Raw genomic sequence first — 12048 nt, 5'->3', positions numbered from 1 at the left:
GGAAGTGACGTTTAACACTGTTCTGGACTCCTAATAACATATAAAAAAGTGCCACCAACTGTTAAACATGTTAGCAACATACTAGAAACATGCTATCAAATACTTAGCTAAGTGTTAAAGCATGCTATTACTGCAATTAAATAGGAATTTTCTGTAACTCAGGCATGCAATGTCCAATCTACCCCAAAATGAATATGTAATATGATAGAAACATCATAAAACATGCCAGAAATGCTAAAGGAAGTTGTTGTAACTCATCTACATAGCGATATTCAGATATAGACATAGCCCCACCTACTGGCAACAGAAACTGACATGGTTAACACAGTAATGCAGTACTAACCACATAACTATTGTGTACTAAGCATGCTAGAAACATACTAATCATGCTAGCAACTACTATATATATACCTCCTTAAATGCACATTGCCGAACCATGCTCTGTCTTCCTAAAGCCACCGAGTGACGATGGCACAAGTGCGAGGGCCCTTTCATCGCTGCTTGCAGCTTTAATTTACTTTTGTAATTGGTAGGGATGTCCCGATCCGATCACGGGATCGGAAATCGGGCCCGATCACGTGGTTTCAGACTCGATCGGAATCGGACGTTACCTCCCGATCAGGACTCGGATATATATGTATATATATATTCTCATTATTATTTAACACATCTATAGTTATGCGGTGGCACAGAGTTACGCCGGTTTCACACTGCACACTGCAAGCGTAAGCAGCACAGGAGCAGTGCGTATGGTGAGCAGGAGCAGGACACGCGCGTTTTGCTTTCACACTTTAGTTTGTCACGCGCGGCTGAACCGCGGGTTGTGTACAGACAGAGTAGCCTACTCTATAATGGATAAGTTGGCATTGCTTTATTTCGTTTTCAAATACATTTAAGAGAAAATACTTGTCAAGAAGCTTATTTTATTAATAATTTCATAAATGTAACTTTTGGTTCATCTTTGTTTTTATTGTTCTGGCAACAAGTTTGTTTTTGGACATTTATTTTCTTTTTAAATTGATGTTGGTCATTTAATCGACTGTTTAAAACAATAGATATCATCAATGCACTTTTTGGATAAAACTGCGGTGTATTTTGGCCATGATCAATGCATATCACTTTAATTCAGCGTAAGCGGCGCAGAGTCTATTTTTGCTGTCTATTTTTTGATCGCGGCACTGCTGCTTCTGCTCCTGCTACGCGCTGCCGCGCCGCCTCTGTGTGCGGTGTGAATGCTCTAATCTGTTAACATGGGCGCCAAAAAAAATACGCTCTGCTAACGCGTGCAGTGTGAAACCGGCGAGTGCAGTTCCTAAATGCACATTACTGGCTTTGCAAACACTGTGGCACTTTGTTTTTTTATTTGTTTACATGCCTGCTGGGTGTTTTAAGTTGAGGTGCTATTTGTTTATATATTAGACTTTTTTTTATATTTACTGTTGCACTAAGTCCAAAAGTGAAGAATTTATGTTCCCTTTCGTAGTCACTCCGAGTTACGTCGGATGACGACGAATGGGGTTTCGCTTAGAAAGCCTATCATCTTCGAGTATATAAAACGAGCCAATGGCAATGAAATGCCATGGGTCTGCGGAATTTGCATAGCGTATCTCCGCCCCACGTAGGGGGTATATAAGGAAGTGCGCGAGCAACATGCAGATATGTTTTCGCTTCGGAGCCAAGTTGATTCTTCACTCCACAGCCAAACTCTGAGTTATCTCTTCATTCTCTTCGAGACGAGCCTCTCTCCAAGTGTTGGTGTGACAGCGAGTTCCAGCGAGTGCACATTCCCTGCTTATCTGTGCAGTGATTTGCCAGAGTGTGTGTGTTCATCTCCCTGGTCGCTTCAACATTTGTGGAGAAATCTCCTTTCACAAAAGAGCATTGCACGCGGCACGTCTTTTTAAAGATGCCTCGCCTGTGTATTTCTGGTTGCGGTCTGTATGTGTCTGACTCTGATGGGCACAATCGCTGTCTTGTGTGTCTGGGTGTTGAGCACGCTAAGGCAGCGTTTGTGGATGAGTCATGTTCCCATTGCGGGAACATGCCCATCGCACGGTTGCGGTCGAGACTCAATGACCTTCGTGGTAGAGTCCCCTCACCCGCACCCCGATCTACGAGCTCCACGAGAGCTGGTACTTCGGCTGGCGGCCAGGGTGACCTGAGGGTTACGGTGTGGAACAAAGCGCCGACTATTCCACGCTCCACACCGTCCTCTAGCGCCGTGCAACCCGCGAGTGTTTCAAATGAGCCTGCAGTACAGTCCTCTGACTTGCCGCAGGTCTCATTTGGCGCTCCAGAGGAGGACCGTATGTCGATCGCTGCATCACAAGGTGGGCAGGAGTCCTTGGGAAGTGACGATTCGGCTGTGCTGCCACCCTCGGGTGTCCCAGCATTGCCCGAGTCTGATCCCGAGCTGACGGCCATGCTTTCCCGGGCAGCCGCGGCCATTGGCCTTGAGAGGTCCCCGCCACCTGGTCCAGTGCGCTCGCGGCTGGATGATTGGTTTTTGGGAGCGGCCGCTGACCCTCGTCGCCGCCCAACCCCAATACCTTTCTTCCCGGATGTGCATGAGGAGGTCACGGGGTCCTGGAAGGCACCATTGTCTTTCCGTGATCGCTCGGCGACCTCCTCCGCCTTTCCTCCTCTTGATCAGGCGGCTGCTAAAGGGTACACTGGGGTTCCCCAGGTCGAACGCACTGTTGCGATGCAACTGTGTCCTCAGAGTGCTTCCTCCCGTGGCGACCCAAAGCACCCCTCCAAGGCCTGTAGGTTCTCCTCCACTCTTGTGGCAAAGACCTACAGAGCTGCGGGGCAGGCAGCCTCCTCACTGCATGCCATGGCGACGCTGCAGGTCTACCAGGCCCAGTTGTTGCGTGACATGCACGAGGGGAGGACTGACCCAGCACTCTTCGATGAGTTGCATGCCGCCACCGACCTCGCTCTCCGGGCGACGAAGGTGACGCTCGCTGGTCAGGTGATGTCCACTTGTGTGGTCCAGGAACGACACCTGTGGCTTAACCTGGCTGATATGCGGGAGGCCGAGCGGACCCGGTTCCTCGACACCCCCATATCCCAGGCTGGCCTCTTCGGCGGTGCAGTCGAGGACTTTGCCCAGCAGTTCTCGACTGTCCAGAAGCAGACTGAGGCTTTAAAACATGTCCTGCCCCGGCGGCCTGCTGCTTCGGCAGCGCAGTCGTCGGCACAGGTGCCTCAGCCTGCTCGCCGCCGAGGGCGCCCTCCTGCGGCTCCCGCCCCTCCCGATCGGCCCCAGCAGTCCGCTGCCTCCGGGTCGCGTCGTGGAGGAAGCCGCAGGAAGGCGCCACAGCCCTCTCCCGCCCCGCGCCCCGCTAAAACGCCAGGCCAAGCGGCGCTCCTGAGACAGGCTGCTCAGAGATGGCACTGAGTTCTTTTCAGGAGACGGTAGCAGGGCCGCTCCTTCCCCCGGTGGAGGGCCGGGGGAGAATCCTTGGTTATACAACCACCCTAATGTGGTTAAAAAAAGAACTCACTATCCCATCTCTGAGCACACAGAGTTCTCGGATGACGGTGCGCGCCGCTCACGAGCCTCGCCACTCTCGTCCCCCTCTGTCGCCAGACCCCTGCCAGAGCACGCCCCTGTGGGACGCTGGTCCTCCCCTGGCCTCCTCTGGCAGGACGCGGCTAATGACTGTGCCCCCGCACCGGGCCGCTATGCCACCCACGCCTGGGCCGGTCATTCCGCCTCGCTGCACCACCGAGGGTACGTCTGTGGTCCGCATGACCCCGCTGGTACAGTTCCTGGAAGCCTGGTTAGAGCTTCCCAGGCTGTCCCGCTGGGTCGCGAGGACCATCAGGCTCGGCTACGCGATTCAGTTCGCACGGTCTCCTCCCCGCTTCAGGGGAGTCCGCTTCACTATGGTCGGTGGCAATGCCCCTGTCATGAGAGCGGAGGTCGCAACCCTACTGGCGAAGGGTGCGATCGAGACTGTCCCTCCAGCCGAAATGAGGTCCGGCTTCTACAGCCCCTACTTCATTGTACCGAAGAAATCCGGTGGATTACGACCTATCCTGGACCTGCGCGTCCTGAACCGCTCCCTTCACAGGCTGCCGTTCAGGATGCTCACGGCCAAACGCCTTTTCAAATGCGTACGGCCACAGGATTGGTTTGCAGCGATCGACCTGAAGGAACGCCTACTTCCATGTCTCCATTCTTCCTCGACACAGACCGTTTCTTCGGTTTGCTTTCGAGGTGCAGGCATACCAGTACGTGGTTCTCCCTTTCGGGCTAGCCCTGTCTCCCCGCGTCTTCACGAAGGTCGTCGAGGCAGCCCTTGTTCCCCTACGAGAACACGGGGTTCGCATCCTGAACTATCTCTGCACTGGCGCACAGCTGGCCGCGGGGCCTCCGCAAGTATGCGTTTCCCCCAGTGAGCCTTCTTGCGCAGACTTTGCGCAAGATCAGGGAGGACGAGGAGCAGGTAATATTGGTTGCCCCGTATTGGCACAACCGCACCTGGTTCCCAGAACTAGTACTCCTCGCGACAGCACCTCCCTGGCCAATTCCTCTGAGGAAGGACCTGCTTTCTCAGGGACGGGGCACCTTATGGCACCCTCGTCCCGATCTTTGGAACCTCCACGTGTGGCTCCTGGACGGGACGAGGTAGGTTTGAGTACCCTACCACCAGCGGTGGTGGCTACCATAACTTCCGCTAGAGCATCGTCCACAAGACATGCCTATGCGTTGAAGTGGAACCTCTTCGTCGACTGGTGTTCTTCTAAACATCTAGAACCCACGAAATGCCCCGTCAGTGTCGTGCTTTCCTTCCTGCAAGATGGGTTGGAGCGAAGGCTGTCTCCCTCCACCCTGAAAGTGTATGTTGCCGCCATTGCCGCACATCACGACGCAGTTGATGGTAAGTCCTTGGGAAAGCACGACCTGATCGTCAGGTTCCTGAGGGGAGCGAGGAGACTGAATCCTCCTCGTCCTCTCCTCGTACCCTCTTGGGACCTCTCAGTGGTTCTAACTGCCCTGCAGAGTGCTCCCTTTGAGCCTCTGCAATCAGTGGAGCTTAAGTTTCTGTCAATGAAGACAGCGCTCCTGGTTGCATTGGCCTCCATCAAGAGGGTAGGGGACCTGCAGGCATTTTCGGTTGACGAAGCGTGCCTGGAATTCGGACCGGCTAACTCTCACGTGATCCTGAGACCCCGGCCTGGATATGTGCCCAAGGTTCCCACCACACCCTTTCGAGACCAGGTGGTGAACCTGCAAGCGCTGCCCTTGGAGGAGGCAGACCCAGCCTTGGCACTGCTCTGTCCAGTATGCGCCCTCTGTGCTTACGTTGACAGAACGCAGTGTTTCAGGACCTCAGATCAGCTCTTTGTCTGTCATGGTGGGAAGCTGAAGGGAAAGGCTCTCTCCAAGCAAAGGTTGTCTCACTGGATAGTGGACGCCATTGCTTTGGCTTACCAGCAGCAAGGTCGACCATGTCCCCTTGGTGTGATGGCCCACTCCACTCGGAGTGTGGCATCCTCTTGGGCTCTAGCGCATGGCGCCTCGCTAACAGACATCTGCAGAGCTGCAGGCTGGGCGACACCTAACACGTTCGCAAGATTTTACAATCTCCGAGTAGAGCCAGTTTCTTCTCATGTACTCGCTTCAACTAGCCGGTAAGAGATTCTGCTCAGGTGTCTTCGCTTGCTCGCCATTCCTCTCCACGGACGGGATATGTGCGACATTCTCCTCAGGTGAGCCTAATAAGCCCTGAGTCTCCTCCAGCACTGTCGACGTCAACGCCAGAGTTATGCCACCGGCAGCTTCGTGCTTGGCTAGGTGCCTCCATGTGCATGGTTCCCCCTCTGGCCGACCCCCACATGTGTATTTCCACTGTAAGCCTCTCAGAGCATGTGTCTTTCCCTCGGCAAGCCACCTTGCCACCCCTGGGGTTGAAATATTCCACCTGTGGCTGGACACCCCAGTGATTCTCCATATGCAGCCCTTCGGGTCATATGTGTATTCTAAGTCCCCCCCCTTCGGTTGGGCATGATTGCATATTTCCACTGAGATATGCTTCCCAGTGTACCTTGGTATTCCTGTGTTAAGTAGGAGTCCTTCGTCCGTGCCAGTTTCACGACAGGGAGCTCAGACTTACGCAGGGCACTGGAAGACAGTCGAGAGGTGGCGTGATTACACTGGGAACCCCATTCGTCGTCATCCGACGTAACTCGGATGCGTATGTAACCCTCGTTCCCTGAGTAGGGAACGGAGACGTTACGTCTCCCTGCCACTTCCGCTGTACCGCTGGAACGCCTGAGTTCATTCTCGGCTCCTCAGCGAAGAAACATATCTGCATGTTGCTCGCGCACTTCCTTATATACCCCCTGCGTGGGGCGGAGATACGCTATGCAAATTCCGCAGACCCATGGCATTTCATTGCCATTGGCTCGTTTTATATACTCGAAGATGATAGGCTTTCTAAGCGAAACCCCATTCGTCGTCATCCGACGACGTTATTTATTATTTGATTGTTCAAGCTACCTCACAGAAGTGCTCTGTTTGTTAACAGAGTTGTTGAATGTTAAAATAAGGTGAATTAAATAAAAAATAAGGAACATTCTGGATCTGTTTTTTGCTCTTCTTTATTCTTTTTTTTATGTATTATAGAAGTATCGGATCGGGACTCGGTATCGGTAGATACTCAAAATCAAATGACTCGGACCTGATCGGGACATCCCTAGTAATTGGCATGATACATTTTTACCTGACAAATAAATGTTACATCTTGATTCATTCTGCATTTTTCAGAAATCATTATTTCCCGTAGATTAAAGTGCAGTCTGGTGTTTCTGCAAATCTCTGTCCAGGATAGATCAAACCTAAGAATGGAGCATGGGGCACATCTTAGGAAGACCTTCTGATTTCTGACTATTCCCTGACTTAGCATGTTGTACGCTGCAACTATTACAAAAAAATTAGCAGCAGTGAGCGGCCGCTTAGGTTAAAATAGTTGCACTGCACCCTCTGACTATTTTAGGACTGGCTAGTTTGTGATCGTGAGCGCACATTCGTGACATGACGTCTCAAAGTGACACTAGGCCCTTAATGAACGAATATGTGAAATTATGAGATGCTCAGAATAATCAAAGATCTAAATTAATTCATAACTTGCAAAATAGCAGGGTGTTCAAATACTTATTTTCCTCACTGTATTTGTATCTCTATATATAGATAATTAACTACAACAAATTATAATCAATTATGAATATACAGATATATAGGCTATATATCAAATTGCAGAATAACCTTAAACATAATTAATTTCACATCGAATAATCCGTTCGTCCACCGAACCGACCGTATGATCTTCTTATCAACTCTCAAGAAGGATTATTCTTCTTAGAAACTCTCAAGAAAGGCTATTCTTCTGGTCATGAAGAATAACTTTCCTGTTTTATACGATTACTAACTAAAGTACTCAACAATATAAAGCTTGTAGCTTAATCACACATTTAAGAGACTTTATTAGGTGAGCAGCAGACAGAGACAATCAAGAGTATAATGGGTTTTAATAAATGAAACTATGAAAATATATGACTACATTTAAACAAAGAATATATATAAACAGAATAACGAAAGTAACAAAAGTAAATAAAGAAAGAAAGAGCAGATCACAGAATGGCAAAATATCACAAACAGTTAACCTTTGGGAGCCAGCAAAGAATCAAATCACCTTAAAGCAGGGGCAGACAATCTTAAACGCATTTAAATCTCGATAAAAATAATACTTGCATGGATCTTTGGTGCTGAGCAAAAATGCGTGTGTGATGATCCTCACTGGGTCCTGAGTTTGAAGCGTTCTCTCGGTTCTTCCGGAGCACACGTCGTTCGCAGGAAGTTCAAATGGTTTACTTGTAAGCAAAGTTGCCGGAAATTCAGGCTAAGTCCATTTCACTCCGAGATAGAAATGAATGAGCATGAGACTAAAACAAGGCAAGAAGCCGGATATAAGACTAAGACAAAAAGCTAAGAAACAGAGGTAAGACACAAAACAAAACTCGGAGAGAGATGATGAGCCACCGTCATCGTCCTTTAAGGAAAGCTTAGTCCACACCTGTTTTGGGTGAACTCAGAAAAACTTTGAGCGGGAGAGAGTTTCTTTGTCTCCTTCTGACAGCCTAATTTGCATGGTTTATGATGGTGTCATAATTCGTCATTTCTACTCCAAAGGAATAGTAAACATAGTATAATACATTTTATTGTAACCTACTATATATATTTAGCTAAGGCAAACTGAGAGGTTTAATTTGGTACCAAGATAGATGTGTCTGGTAGATAAAAAAGTAGAGATATATTCTTATTCTTGAATATAAGCACTTAGAGTTCAACTAACACCACTAGAAAGTCATAACTAGGCTAATATGAGGTGGGAAACATACATACACAGCCTTTCCCTTCTGCTGGCCTCCGTAACAAACAAAGAGCTGGTCTGAGGTCCTGAGACTTTGAGTTCTGTCCACATACAGAAGCAGAGCGCGAACGGGACAGAGCAAAGCCAGGGCTGGGTCTGCCTTCTCCAGGGGCAGCACTTGCAGGTTCACCACCTGGTCCCTGAAGGGAGTGGTAGGAACCTTGGGCATATAGCCAGGCCGGGGTCTCAGTACAACATGGTTGTCACCCGGCCCGAACTCTTGGCACGATTCGTCGACCGAAAATGCTTGCAGGTCCCCTACCCTCTTGATGGAGACCAGTGCAATCAGCACAAAGTCTTCAAGAAGAGAAGCTTTAAGTCTACTGACTGCAAAGGCTCAAAAGGAGCATCCTAAAGTGCTAGAAGCACCAGGGAAAGGTACCAAGAGGGTATGGAGGGGGGACGAGGAGGGTTTAACCGTCTCGCCCCCCTAAGGAACCTGATGACCAGGTCGTGCCAATGCAGTTGAGGGCCCGTCCCCACCCCTGACACTGCATGCCCATTGTACGTGGCACCCCAGCCGGTGGCAGAGGCATCTGTGAACACCACAGCATGCCTGGAAACCTGTTCCAAGGGGAATCCTGCCCGCAGGAACGAGGGGTCTGACCACGGGCTGAAGGTCTGGCGGCATGCCGGTGTGATTGTCACCCGGTGAGTGCCGTGATGCCACGCCCATCTCGGGACTCGGCCATGAAGCCAGTGCTGAAGTGGTCTCATATGGAGAAGCCCGAGCAGGGTGACCGCTGCTACCGCTACCATATGCCTCATGAGCCTCTGAAAGAATCCAACTCCATACCGAGAAAAGAGATCCTCTGCACGGGGGCGAGTTTGCTCTTTTCCCAGTTGACCTGAAGACCCAACTGGCTGAGGTGCCTGAGCATGAGGTCTCTGTGTTCGCATGGCTGATCTCGAGAGTGTGCTAATATGAGCCAGTCGTCGAGATAGTTGAGGATGTGAACACCCTGGTCTCTCATGGTAACAAGGGTCCCCTCCGTGACTTTCTTGAAGACACGGGGAGACAGGGAGGGCAGGACCTTGTACTGATTTGCTCAACCCTCGAACGCAAAGTGCAGAAACGGCCTGTTTCGAGGAAGAATCGAGACATGAAAGTACGCATCCTTCAGGTCGATCGCTGCAAACCAATCTTGGGGACGGATGCATTCGAAAATGTGTTTCTGCATTAACATTTTGAACGGTAGCTTGTGGAAGCTTCGATTCAAAACTCACAGGTCCACCTTTCTTGGGTACAATGAAGTAGGGACTGTAGTGCCCTGACCTCATATCGGCTGGAGGGACCGGCTCTATCGTGTAAGGCTGGAAAAACAGAGGGCAACTCTCTGAGAGAACAAAGGAAATTAACATTTGAACTCTCTCTTGTGAAACTAGCACCATCATTCGAGAAACAATCACACTTGATTTGACCACCTCACAATTTAAACATCATTCCCTTCACCCATCCCCACCAAAATTCACCCAAGAATCTATATGGTTTCTATTTTCTATTCTATTTCTATTTTGGCTCCTGCGATGGGTAGGGGGGCGTCCCATCCCTGTGCGTTGAGCCGACCAGATGAACCAGTTGTTTCCAGTGCTGACGGTCTTGTGCCAGCTGCTCTGCATCCTCCACAGCAACTCCATGTTGTTGGAGGTCGCCCGCAAGGACGTCAAGCCATACTGTGGGGTTTACCTCGTGGTCGTCTCCAGCCTGCGGCCCTCGGATCAAACTGGAGAATGGCTCTCGTCAGATGGTCAGGAAGAAGGCGGAGGACATGGCCGAACCAGCGGGTGCGACGTTGCGCAGCCAGTCAGGATGCTCTGGGCTGGCATGTGCGGGCTCTAAGCACTTGATTGGAAACCCGCTGGGGCCACCTGATGTTCTCGATGGTTCTGAGAGCCCTGCTATCAAAGCCATCTAATCTTGCAGCCAGTGTCTTATTTAAGGGCCAAGTCTCCGAGCCATAAAGCAGGATGGAGAGTACTGCTGAGTTGTAAATCCAGAGCTTCATCTTGCGTGAGATGGTCTGATGCCGCCAGAGTGGTTTCCAGAGAAACTGCAGGGCTGACGCAGCCAGGGCTCTTCTGCGGGTAATCTCTGGTTTTAGGCCCCCGTTGTCTGTCACTATGGATCCCAGATACACAAAGTTCTTGACAGGCTCTACAATGTCATTGCCAAGCCGGAGGGAAGGTATATGCGGTCTGTCACCGACATACATGAACTTGGTTTTCGTCCAGCTCACCTGGAGGCCAAGCTTCTCAGCCTCTTCACTATATATGCCCAGAGCGTCTCTCAGCTGGCTGTAGGACGTGCTGAGCAGGATGGTGTCGTCAGCGTACTCCAGGTCAGTCAGGTGGTAACTGCCTAAGGACACTCCGGGGACCCGCTCACAAACCCTGGACATCAGATGGTCAATGATGCAGTTGAAGAAGTCAGGAGCAGCCACGCAGCCCTGGCGAACACCACTGGAGATGGGAAACCAGTCTGAGTCTCTGCCGTTGATGCGGACACAGCTCTGAGCGTTGCTATAAAGCAGCTTGAACAGGGCAACGATCTTGAGTGGTGCTCCAAGGACGTGTAGGATACTCCACAGTGAAGTATGGCAGACAGTGTCAAAGGCAGCCTTCAGATCTATGCTGCCCTACAAAGGCAAAAGACCTTAACTCACCAGAGTGTGAAACTGAGAAAAATGACTTTAAAGTTTTTTTGTTGTCCAGCCAATTGTATGATAGGTAGGACACTGAAAATTTGCCAAGTAGTTGTCATAATGAATATATTTATCTACATAAAAAAAAAATTGAGCTCAAACTTGACCTTTGACCCTTATTCGGAAGTTACTGCATTCTGCCTTTGCATTATCTGCAAAACAATAATGGCTCATACAAAGGCAAAGTACCTTAACTTCTAATTTATTGACCATTTTGACTTTTATCACTCTATAAACACATTTATATGATAACAATGATAGTCTTAAAATAACATTTAGTGAGTTCTGTTTAGAAGGCTTAATATTACATCAATAGAATATTACAAAATAAAAAATAATGAGAAGGCTACTGTACTGGATCGTTTTAAAACTTTATCGGTGTTCTTACTTTAAGTAAAATAACACTTTAAGAAGTTAAAGTAACCTTTCACAAATATTTCTTACATTTGAAAGATTTGATTTGACACACACACACACACACACACACACACAGAAGCCTCTGTTTTCTGACGTGCTCTGCTTGCCGTTGCGGATTGAGGAACGCGCTGATTAGCCGGTTTCATATGTTGTGTGTGCAAAGATAAGCACCAGTAAATTTAAAGTATATGCTTAGCGGCCCAAAAACCAGGACATTTTCATCACTTTATAAAAATAAAAATTTTTTTTTTTTAACTGTTTAACCGGACGTCTGCCTACTAATAGCCTACCCACAGCGACACTTAAAATGTCAACCTCCGGACAACTTGCACTTTGATAGATTAGGTTAGCCAGCCGGCACATGATGGATTTAAACAATGGATTGTCTTCTTAGTGGATGTTGTTTTCCATGGATTTTGAGTTTGACCATGTTAAAAAAAAGGTAAGCTGCAATCTAAGTTATATCTGCTGGGTTTGTTTGTTTG

Source organism: Abramis brama (assembly GCF_963993115.1).
Source record: "Abramis brama genome assembly, chromosome: 23".
NCBI lineage: Eukaryota > Metazoa > Chordata > Actinopteri > Cypriniformes > Leuciscidae > Abramis > Abramis brama.
The sequence above is the reverse complement of the archived record's forward strand: the minus strand, read 5'-3'. Positions refer to the sequence as shown.